Source organism: Ambystoma mexicanum, chromosome 9 (assembly GCF_040938575.1).
Source record: "Ambystoma mexicanum isolate Mex_15411 chromosome 9, UKY_AmexF1_1, whole genome shotgun sequence".
In the NCBI taxonomy this organism is placed as follows: domain Eukaryota; kingdom Metazoa; phylum Chordata; class Amphibia; order Caudata; family Ambystomatidae; genus Ambystoma; species Ambystoma mexicanum.
In genome coordinates this window covers 604,968,973-604,981,681 of record NC_090931.1, presented here as the reverse complement: position 1 = coordinate 604,981,681, position 12,709 = coordinate 604,968,973, and positions in this window count along the sequence as shown.

Sequence of the window (12,709 nt, the reverse complement as noted above, 5' to 3'; positions counted from 1 at the left end):
CCTTCCGTGTGCATGCTCCTGACATCCTGCCCTACCTTTTGTCCTTGGCGCAGGCCGGTCTGGCCCACTCTTCCATCAAGGTCCACCTGGCTGTCATCTCCTGGTTCACGTGGCTGTCATTTCCTGGTTCACACGTTCCCTGGGGACGCCTTCTCTGTGGTCACACGAGCTTATAAAAGAATTTCTTAGCGTGCCGTTCTGCTCTGCCCTCCTGTCAGAGCACCTGCTGCAGTGGGGGAAGTTGAACATGGTCCTCTCCAAACTCATGGGACCTGCATTTGAGCCTTTACACAAAGACTCTCTAAAGAATTTGTCCTGGAAGACTGTAATGTTGGTTGCATCACCTTTTTAAGACGTGTGGGGGTAATCCAGGCTCTCTCGTGCAGACCGCTCTTCGTGAGTTTCCACAGATCCAAGGCAGTCCTTTGCACTAACCCGACTTTCATGCCCAAGGTTCCATCTTCATTCCAACTAAACTAACCTGTGGTAAAACGTGTCATTTTTGTTTCTCCTGCTGCACGATCTGTGAACTCCTTGTAGGTGATACGAGCCGTAAAGTTCTACGTTTCCCGCAGTAAAGGCTTTCACAAATCTTCACAGCTGTTTGTTGCTTTTGCTCTGTTTGTCATGGGCAATACTTTTTCCAAAGTCTCAGTTGCTCGATGGCTATCCTCCTGCATTTCCTACTGTCATCAACTGGCTAGCAGGCTTCTTCCAAGCAGATCCAGGGCCCATTTCACAAAGGCAGGGGCTGCGACCATGGCTTACTTCTCCGGTGTTCCCCTGCGGGACGTTTGCAGGGCTGCCATGTGGACATCAGTGCATACCTGAACACGCTTTAATGTGTCAACAGGGATTCCATGGAGGGGCACAGGGTCAGCCAAGCAGTGCTGCACAACCTGTTTGGTTGAGGTGAGTGTTTCTGAGGTGACTGTTTCCTTCAGGTGAGCTTTACCTATGCAGAGTTTTGGTATTGTGTGTGTACTGCTTTATAATCTATTCAAACAGTATGTGAATCTATGAAATATCCAATGCTGGAGAAGGAATAGTTTACTTACCTGTAACTTCTATTCTCCAGCATTGGTATCTTTCATAGATTCACATGCGACCCTCCCGCCTACCCATTTTATGGCTCTTCTTGGCTCATATTGCCACATTCACGTGCGCTTGGCAAAATCTGAAGATGGCCTGTGGGGGTGGAGCTAAATGAGACCTGTCAAATGGCTGTGGGCCAATATGACCCTAAATGACCCCAAATGACTAATAAGAGCACTAAAGCGGCAGCAGTTTTAAAACTTAAACATAAACTGCTTTACTATTACTGAGGATTCCCAGCCAGAGGATGGGGATAATTCATAGAGCATGTGAATCTATGAAAGATACCTACGGTGGACAGTGGTCGAAGTGGGCGGGAGCGGTCGGGAGCAGTGTTCCGCTACTTCTTTTAATTAAGTTTTACCGTTCCTATACTTTTATTTTAAAAAGAAACAGTTCCGTAATGGTTTCATTAAAAAAAAAGTGTAGGAAGCAGTTGAAACTTGCACTTTTAGTGCACTGCACTGGACGTTCCCTTAAACAGCCGGCACATGTGTTTTGGGGTTTGTATTGTGCATAGGAGGGGGCGTGGCGATGGGGTTTGTGGGGAGCAGTGCAAGCCAGCAGGGAACATAGTTCCACTACTTCTTTTGGTACACTTCGACCACTGATGGTGGAGAACAGGAGTTACAGGTAAGTAACATATTCCTTCTACCAGCCCCCCTCTCCTCTCTGGCAACTTTACCTCTGACCCCTTACTATGACTGCTGAGTTTGAGGGACTCTAACTATCAGCACCCTGCTGTGAGTGTGGCTTTATTGTGTCAATTCTGCCTCTGAAACACTGATTCCCAGAGACCTTCCTGACCATTGTCTCACATAGCAGCTGTGGGGACAGTCAGGCCAGGCACCAATATACTTCAATCCTGCTATAACTGAGCCCTGCTCACAGTGCGGACACTATGTGTGATATCAAATTGTGTGGGTGTATAATTGTGGGCTCTTAGCAGTCACCATGCATGCCTTATATTTACAGATTTATGTGCCACCAGACTGACTAAGGCGTACACTTATTATAATTTAGATCAGAGGTGCAGAAGATTTAAATGCCACCTCAGCCTGCAGCGACTTTGTGTTCCAGCCGCTGTGGCCTTCGACGCTGCTCTGCACCACAGTAGAGCTGGGGCTGCAGGTGTCAGGAGACTGGTTACAGTAAAGGCCCATCTGTACTATGCTTTCAGCATGGTGCATTTATGAAAGTGGTGGTCTTATTAGCAGAGCTCCCTTTCAGAAACAGAATTACCTGCCTAATTTGATGTTAATAAAAAACAAACAAGCGTAGACCACCACACGCTCACCAGATGACCATTCTATCGCAGCACTCTCACCGGTAGAATCTTGGCACTGACTAAGATAACCATAGTACTTGGAACAAACTAGCAAGGAAAGATTAAGGTCTTCAAGGTCCGCAAAACAGAACATAGTTGTCAATCAATATAATATTTGGGGGGACTTTGTTCCATTCAGCAGGAGCCACGCTAGAAAAAGCTCTTTCATATTCCTTTATGGAGCAGAAAGAGTGGTGATGTGCTGTTGGATGTAAAAAGCAAATGCCAATTCCATGGAGAGAGCGGGTAACTAGACAGATGGTCGTAAATAGGATTCAGTGCCTGGCCAGAAGCCAATGCTGTTTGGAAAGGATGGTAGTAGTGTTAGTACGGAAGGAGCACCAAGTGTATGGCGAGCAGTGGCATTTTGGTTAACCTGGGGCCTGTTAAAGAGGAATTCAGGCAACCCCAGTTAGACAGAGTTCCGGGACTCTAAGAATGAAGACACAAGTGCAGACACGGTAGTGGCTCTAAGATGCAGAGAAGGCAGGAAAAGGGAGAACCTGTTTACGTGTGTTCATAGAGAAGATAACGCTTTTTGTGAACAGCATAACTCTGTAGGTCCAAAGAAAAGTTGCCATCCAGAGTAAAGCCTAGATTATGTACAGTAGCACAGGGAATTGGGTAGGAGCCATCTCAGCAGGTCAATGGGGGGTGAAGGGGTGCAAGTGGTACATCAAACCCCCCATATTCATCCCCTTTGTTTTGCCAGTATGACATTTAAACCAGTTCTACTTCACCCAGACATCAATGGCACAAAATAAATCCATTAAGTGACAAGAGGCACACAGTTCCTGGCTGAGGTGAAAAGCAGAGGCATGTCTAGGGGGGGGCTGAGGGGGCTATAGTCCCGGGTCTTTTGGTTGTAGCCCGGGATAGAAGCTCAGTGGCTACAAGCAAAAGGCTATAGCTAGCCGGAGTACCGCCAATCCCAACATTAGCTTAACCCCTGATCTTTTCCAGCCCTAACAACACCCCTGGTGAAAAGGATCAGTTCGTCAGCAGTAAAAGGAAATTGGAAACTAAAATCATGGATAAAACAGGCATGAGGGTGTAAGTAAAGATTAAATAAAGTGCAGAGAGCGAGTGAGAGAAAGAAACTGGAGCCCTGAAGGCCCAACAGTGGTCTAGGTCAGATGAAAGGTCAATGGAACCCAATTGAACGCATTTAGTGTGCAAGGAGGCAAACCAGGCTACTACGGAGTGGATGATCACCACACTGAATAATCAATCCATTAATATGGCAATGATCGACAGTGTCAAACGCTGTTGATATAAAAAGCATAATCAGGGTGGTGACACTGTCACCACTGAAGTCAGGTCTGTCAGGTCGTCTCTCGCCTCCTGCACTGGCATTAGCCAGTCCACATTGTTATGTGGGAAGACCGCCGTTGCGGTCTTTCGTGTGAAGGACAGGAAGTGAAGTTGGGTTAGGGAGGGGGGCAGTAGAGTTTGGCAGTTACTGCCATGTTGCAATAAAGGCAGGTTGCATGCAGCCCCGGCTCCCGTGTGATCCTTTACTGAAGGCACGCACAAAACCCTACAGCTGGCGACGAGGGGTGCACGACACCCGCTCGTGCCACTACAAGGACCGTGGTTGAGCGGCTTAGTGCGTCAGCGCTCCTCACTCCAGCACGCACCAAGAGGCAGCCATAGCGCCCCGGGGCACGCGTGCTGAAGCGCACACAGGGCCAACAAAGCGCCCGGCTGAAAACGGGCTTTATGCTGCATCCAAGGGGGCCATAACACCCCCCCCTACGCAGGCCTCAGTGAAGGCAAGGGAAGACACGTGGGTCTGGAGGCCATGTGCTGCACCATCCCCCACGCCACAGGCAGTGAAGGCAGGGGAAGACACGTGGGCCTGGAGGCCACGTGTGACACGCACCGGACAGGGAGAAACAGAAGCCAGCAAGTGGCATTTAAAAGCAACAGAGATATAAATCCCCAGGCTCCCACACAGGCACCATGTCTGACCCCCCCAGTCCAGGAACGTCCTCATCTGCAGCAACAGGTATGGCACCAGATGACGCACAACAGACGCCTGGGGCAGGAAGCTCGTCCCAAAACATGCCCATGCCTGGCCCTTTTAATCTAAGAGACACATCTAATCTAGGACCCAGGTGGGTCATATGGCTACGTGACTTCAAATTTTACGCAGGGACAATAGGCCTCACGGATGATGCAAGACTCAAAAACACACTATTCATGGCCATTGGCCCAGCTGTCAGAGATATTGCCGGTGAACTACTAAATGTAGACACAGTAACTTACGGGGAACTCCATGGCAAACTTTCAAAATATTTTGCCCCCCACACCAACATAGACTACGAGTGTCACACATTCCATACCACGAGGCAAGAAAAGGAGGAATCTATGGACAATTTCGTGATGCGCCTCCGCATCAAGTTAAAATATTGTGAATTCCACAAATACTCAAACGAAGAGGCGCTGAGATCGCAGGTAATCACAGGGTGCGTATCACAACCTTTTCAGAAAGCAACTGCTTTAAAAACAAAGGTCGCTGGAGGAAATACTTGCATTAGCCAGAATGGAGGCAGCTGTAGAATCACAATTGGACAGCCTAGGGAAAGCCACCATACAGCAGCCGACACCAAACACGGACATGATCAACAAACTATACAGCACCCCACACAAGGCGGAAAACGCGTGGACGCCACCTGCTATCGCTGTGGATACGAATATCCCCACACTGGTGAATGCCCCGCAGTAGGGCAAAAAGGTGCTGCATGCGGCGGAATGGACCACTATAGAGCAGTCTGCAAGAACGCCCCAGGACCCACACCCAGCAGACAGAGATATCAAGAAAGACGGAGGAATTCACGCCTCAGCCCGCCAGCCAACAGGGGAGAAGGTGAACAGGAGGGACCAAGAAGGGAAGACAGAGCCCGAAGGAGCTCATACGCACGTTATGACAAGAGGCCATCAGAAGGCTCCAGAAGGTCCCAGAGAAGGAGATTTGTCAGATACATCGAGATGTGATCCCCATCCAGCAGTGCATCTCAGTCATCAGAAGAAGACCAGAGGAAGAAAGTATATGTGTGGGCTCTCAACAACACCATGGCCACCCAGCACAGCCCCACCCTCACACTACAGGTCAACAACACACCCCTAGAATTCCTCATTGACACTGGGGCGACAGTCAACATCATAAGCGAACAAGCATACAACTCCCTCATCAGTCCACCTAAGATCCGCAAAGCCACCGTAGACATCTAACCATACGGAGCTACAACCCCGCTACCCTGTAAAGGCACAATCTCAGCATGCTGTGTACACAAATCTCATGCCGCAAAGATCCCGCTACACATTTTGAAGATAGAAGCCAACAGCGGCTGCAATACTAAGCTTTAAGACAGCGGTAGAAATGGGACTGGTCCACATACTTTACCAACTCATGGCCCACAAATACTTTGACCAGCCTGACGCCATAGAACAAGCCTTTCTGGGGTGTGGCCAAGCACGCATGCTGTGAAGACAAGCTCCCGTGGAGCTCCCGTCTGAGATCTTTATGAACACTGAAATATCGCTTTAGAAGTGTCTGCACAAAGCCAAAAACTGCACGTTAGCGGTGGGGAACCAGTTTCTAACAATCGGTCCTGCTCTCGGAGCGAATCAGACTGAGCAAGACAAAAAACGCTGGACTTCAAGTCGGGCCCCGGTGACTTGCAAGATGGCGGCGCCTGCCGAGGATTGAGTGCGGAATGACGAATCCTGCAGGGAGGCGAGGCACCACTTCTCCCCCATAAGAGCATACCAGGCGGGTTGCTCACCCCTCAGCTGCAGCCCGGCTCGCACGGAAGCGCGGGGGGGCTGCAGGAACCAACGATCACGGGGCAGAGGCCGACGGCATCAGCGTCGGAGGAGGAGCCCTGAGACAGAGTGAATCGAAGGACGCCGGGCATCTGGAGATCAGGCGGCCCAGCCTGTTGGAAAGAAGCAGAACGCGAGTGAAAGGCACAGGCTACAAACCCCCAGGCTGAGAGGGAGAACGCGACGGTCCCCGGAGCGTGGAGAGAGCGCTCCGACCACAGAGCGGCACAGTGTGAGTGAGGAAGTAAGAGCAGAGGCCTCCCCCACGCCGCATATAGCCAGGACGGGGGACGCCCCATATGATCATATGCCTTGGGGGGAGTCCAATTCGACCCACAAGCCCAGCACGAAGGACGCAGCAGCACGGACCAGGGGAGAGATCAGAACGGACATTAAGCTTGCAAGGGGTGGAGAGATCCCGGTTTAAGGAGGTGGGAACCAGCGCAGCAGCTTCAACGGAATTAACTGCTGCATCAGTAATGCCCCACAGCGGATATTGAGCCCCGTTTGGCCCACACCGACGGCAGCTGGGGACAAACTTTTGCATAACGCCCGCACTGCAGTGGAAAGTGGGCTGGACCTCGCCCAATATAGCCACAGGACTCCTGTGCTCGGCCCAGCCCGCGGATAGGGTTCAGTCGAGAGGTGGGGAGCACAACCCCCAGTGGCCGACAGCGGGCAGTGGTAGCATCAACCCATGGTCAGGAGGGGCAGCAACGGGGTAACCGACGATTGTAAACCCACAAAGGGGCAAGGTCTACGGGGCAGAAATACACGGAAAGTAGGGATCAGCTCAACTCACGAAAGTGAGAAGCCAGAACTATACCCCAGCCCCTGGATCTGGCCACCAGGGAAGTGAGAACGCTTGCCTTTCTTTATCCTTGGAGTCAAGGTTGGTACCACAGAGATCGATGTCCTTCCCCGGCTTGGTTATCAGCAGAGGTGGGTCTTGTGTACCATTGACATCTGCTGCAACACACTCTTGACTTTGTCTGCGGTCTTATGATTCCATCTGCAGAGGTTTCCTGGGCCTTGATCGGAAAGGGCAAGGTTGCTTCTCTCCTTGTCACCCTCTCAGTATGCGCCGTCTTTCTACTCCTCTTGAACTGCTGTGCTCAGTTAGCTCTCACATTGTGCGGTCTTTCTTGCTCATCCTGTGCTCTCGTGCTCCACCTTTGATCCCTGTGGGGAATGGAAAGGGCAGTTGGGTGTGTGTGATTCTGGTCTATCGCCTGACCCTTGTATTGGGACAGGTCAGGTAAACGGCACGGGTGTTAGTCTGTTGTTTTTCGTATTGTGCAAAAGTGTGTGTCGGAAAAGGTGGGGCAGTGTTTTGGAATATCCTAATTGGTAGGATGGGAAAAAGGTGTTGAAAGAAGGGTGATACTGCATCTCACCCATCAGTGTCCCATTCCCCAAGGACCCCCATCCAGGTGATCCTCCCGCACTGGTCCACCCCCAGGAACTGGAATTAAAAGCAATGACCGTGTCCTGGCTACCTGGATGACAGATCCCCTGAGACTAGACAGGGAGACATCTTCAGGCTTCTCACAGAGGGGATGACTACCAGGAGGAAGTGATAACTCCATTAAGAGAGACGCGATATTTCCCCCCACCCCCTTTTGAAGAAAACACTACTGCCATTCTGAGCAGAAACCCATTAATTCCTCAAATACACATGACTCACATTTGACATCTTTATCGTCTAATGCTTTTCTTCTTAGCACCAATCCTATGGACTCTAACTCCCATAACGCCTTAACTACTGGGAAGAGGAAGAAAGAGTTTGTATGGATTGAATAAAACGCCAAGCCAAACACGCAGGCTAGTTGTTAAAATGGAGATCATCTGTGCCGACATTTAAAAATGGCTTGCAATTTAAATGAGTCCGAGAGAAGAGAAGAAGAGTGGGTGAATTGGGAAGCAGGACCGGAGGACAAAGCAGACACACGGGAACAGACCGTGCAGCTGGAGGCAGATGCTTTCAAGATGCCGCTTGTCAGCATTTCTTACCGTAGTGGCGAGAGACCCAGGGAAGCGTGGCAGGCACCAGCGAAGAGCCACTAAAGAAACGGCAGGAGCAACAGCAAAGCTGTCAAGGACGCGGTCGTGCCAAACAGCAACAGCTTCACCGGCAAGTGAACACGGAGCCGGCGGGAAAGCTGAAAAGGGGTCTGCAAAGCGTGAGACGCCATTCCCGATTGAAAAATTTCCCGCAGCACTGTGACAAAGGTTGGAAACACTTCAAACAACGGTGAGTCAGCCCAGTGATAGTGGGAACCCCAGGGTGCACCGATAGGCACATGAACAATTGAAAGATCATTTTGAATACCGACCAAGTAAAGTACAGAGACAGAATTTGCACAAATCCTCATGCATGAAATTTCAAGATGGGAAATGTTTGAGCAAATGTTATCACAAGCAGATGAATATTAATGAAGAAGTTGAAAGACAGAATTTGTACATGTCTCCATATCTGAGATGCCAATATGTGGAAAGCCGGAGCAAGTATTGCCACAAGCAACATTGGTGAAGAAGTTAAAAGATATAAATTGAACACATTTCCATATATGAAATGCCAATACAGGGAGAGTTGGAACAAGTAGTATCTAAAGCAAATGAAGTATAGACAGTGCAGGACTACAACTGTGCTATACTAAAAGACTAGGAGAACAATGAAAGAAGTCCTGGTAAATTAAGTATATCAGGCAGTGAGCCTTTGGGGAAAAGATAACTGGCAGGAGAGTATACCAGAGGATCTAAATAATCTACTGAAGGATTCCTGGCAGGGGAGTATACCAAGAAGCTATCCTTGAGAAGTTATTATATATAAAAGAGAAACTTGTGCCACCCTTCGAAAGATATTGTGCAGAAGAGACACTTTTGACATCCCTGGAGTGTTTGTTGTACACAAAAAGAGAACATTGTTTGGAAAAGACCATCCTTACTGAAACATTTCTACCATCCTTAAAAGAACATCGTTTGGAAAAGACACCATCCTTTCTGAAATAATCCAGGGGAAGGGAACCATCATCTGGATCGAAGGACGTTTCCTTGAAAGAAACCATTTTTGTTGGATGTATCTATTTGCTTTACATTTGATCACTTTCTGACTAAGCCTAGACCAAAGACTATGTTCATTATACTTCTTAGTTATTTCATTTCTAGTGTGAGGGTCAGCTATGTTTTGGACACATGGGGCCTCATTACGAGATTTCTGGTAAGTCCTTCTAGTTTCCGAGATGCCGGTGCTTCGTTTACGGCAACCCATGATTCTGGAATCACTGGATGATTACGGGTTGTCGGGCACACGCATCCTGGCATGCCCAAAACGGTGGTACCAGCATCACGGCAACACCACCCCAAATCCCCAAAATTGACAACACCATTGTCCTTGGTGCCGGTGCCCCCGAATCCGGCATCGCGATGCCGCACCCAGCAGCACCGGAAACTGCGGTACTGCAATTACTGTGACCGGAAACAAAGTGATCGCCGGAGCAGGAAACTGTCCAGTGGCCATTACAAAAACACAATCCATTCCAAAACCACAGGCAACATCCACCTCTCCTGACCAGACAAATTACACCAGTTACACGAAATTGCACCAGTAGCATGTAATCTCGAGTGTGTGATACCCGCAAGCTGAAGCCACGTTCCTCTGAGCCCGAGCTCAACATGCTTGCGGGCACCATTGTTCAGCATGCAAGTGAGCTTTTCAGCAATGACCAGCAGAGGCAAACACAGCTGCACAAGAAGAGCATTTGGGAGGAGGTGGCCCAGAAGGTGTCAGCAGTCGGGACAACACCACGCACAGTGTGAGACTGCCACAAGCACTGGGATGACCTGTGCCTGAGGGTAGTGAACATCCTATCTGCCCAGCAGAGACAGGGCATGGCCACAGGTGGCAGGAGTGCATCACCAATACGCCCGATGCCCTGGGAGGAGAGGCGTCAATCGAAGGGGTCGGTGCTGCAGAGGCCGGAGCCGGGATACCCGAAGAGGCCAGTGAGTACATGTAACCCCAATGTAATAATCAACATCCCTAGCCACCATGCTCCCACCACCGTACCAACATATCACAGAAATGGGAATTGTAGCATCCACAACCCCAAATACACCCTGCAAGCACCCCACCAATAAACAACATCCAGGGTGCATACATAGACATATACCCTGACCATCTAGCAATGACCCATGCCAGGAATAGTTGTTGAACTCTGCACCGGCACCCTGTACTGCTAACTGTCCATACATCTGCTCCCACACAGACACACATCACCCTGCCACAGCGTACTGCATGTGTACCCGCCGTGCCTCCACTGGCACCAAATCACAGCAGTGCTGAGCACCAACTCCACCCACACATGACCACTGTCGCACAAAAAGTCAACATGTGTCCCCCTCGTCCCAGCCAGCCCGACCCAAGCACAAATGCACAATTGTCCCTGTAACTGGTACAGGCAGAAAGCCCATGGTTGCCCCATCCACACCACACCCCTCCCCACCCCAACATCCCACAGCAGGAACGTGTAATGCCTTCACGTTATTCCTCGCGTTCATGGGCATTGTTACCATTTGCATCACTATGGCAACGATGGAGACGCACAGCCCCTACCAAGATGGTTGTGCGTAACATGAAACATGGTATGCACAACATCACATTAGCACGCAACCAGGAAGAAGCAGACCGGCATTTAATCCCGACATGGAGAGGTAAGCACTGCATTGTAACCGCCCTTATTGTTGCATTACCCTACTTAGCTTCCTCTCGTTCTGTCAGGTCGCTCGCAACTGCTTTCCTCCCTGTTCCTTCTTGCTGTGCCTCCTTCGGGAGTCTGTGCTGGGCCTTCGCTCGATGGTGCCGGTCTCTGCCATGCGCTGCCTCTCTTCATCTTCTTCTTGCTTGGACTTCTCGCTGCCTTCTCTCTGTCTTGCATGCTCTGGCTAATTCCAAAGCCGGCGCGATATTCCACCTCTCCCTTGAGTTTTACTATCCTTCCTGTGGTTGCCTTATTCCAGTTACCAGCAGAAGGTAACTACTCTCACAGTGTAACGCTTACCTTGTCTCCACAGGAGCATAATGATCCAAAGCTCTGTTGATATGCTATACTGGTTTTTAAGGGTTTTTCCCCCTGTCATAAAAAGAGAGATAAAAAGAAAGAGGGAACTGTAATTAATATGAATGGTAAATTCTTCTAGGGCTTTCCCCTGCCTTCCACCCTCAAAAAAGCCTCCTTTTTACTTCTAAGGCCCACACTCTCCTCACCTCTGTTTTGTGGTTCTGGAGCTCTCCATCCTGCATTCACAATGTGGCGCGTAGATGTAGAGGTTCTGAAGACTATGATGCTGTTAAACTGATAAGCCGCTGAAGGTAAGCGCCTTAATATTTAATAGAAGTCTTTTGACAGAAAAAAGGGGAGGCAGATGTTTCTGAGGAAAATAACGTTTTATGGTTAGATAGATCTCTCTTGCTGACTTTAATAATTCTCTTTTCCTTTTGCAGGTTTTCTGAAGAAAACGCCTTTATTGAAGAACTCTGCGTTATCAAGGAAAAAACATTAAACCTTTTCTTGAGGTAAGTTGGCACGCTTGCAATATTGAAACCGCAAAAAACAGAGTGACTTCGGTCCAGATATGGCTTTTATATTGTGGTAAGTATGCAGGCGTATTAGGGAAAGGCGCGCTGCACAGTGTAAGTTTGTTTGAAAAGTAAAGCTTTCTTCTTTGAAGCGCGGCATTGGAATGTGAAGATAAAACTTGTAGGAACTTCAGGTAAGTATGTGCGTATAGTTATTTTCTTTCACCTTTAATTCTGTAATGTTCGTAATTTAACTATGGTACCTTTGTCATGAAGGTCTTCGGAAGTTGGGAATATCTCGGGAAGTTGCTGCAGCTGCGCACGAAGGCTGTTGACTGAACTGCGAATTACGACGGAAGAAATCTTCTGTGGAAGGACTGCGGCTGCACAAACCTCGGTCAGGTAATACAAGTCTGTGGTCTGTAGATATTCTGTGAGCGGTTCAGGTTATTAAAATTACTTTTCTTTTATTCTGCAGGTTCTGTGAGCTGAGCGCCGGTTGCGTTACACCGCTGTCAGCGGACCTAACGAGAAGCGCGCATTACTGTCGAGGCGGGGCTTATATAGCCATCAATGCCCAATGTCTGGTTCTCTTTGATTACTTATCAGTGACCTACGGGCAGCCATCTTAGGGGTATTGGGACACTATTGAGTTTCTATGGAAGTCTATGGTTAAGTTGATACTGTGGACTGTGAGAATGCCATGTTTGCCATGCTAAAACCCACCTAGAGCCTGCAGATCTATACAAAGAATCCCACCTGGCCCGGACTCCTGAATCTAAACCAGAAACCGTGGAAGTGATCATGATACACGTGGCATCTTTCTTGGCTTGTGTCAATTTTGACACTACTTCGTTGTATTCAGACACACTTCCTCC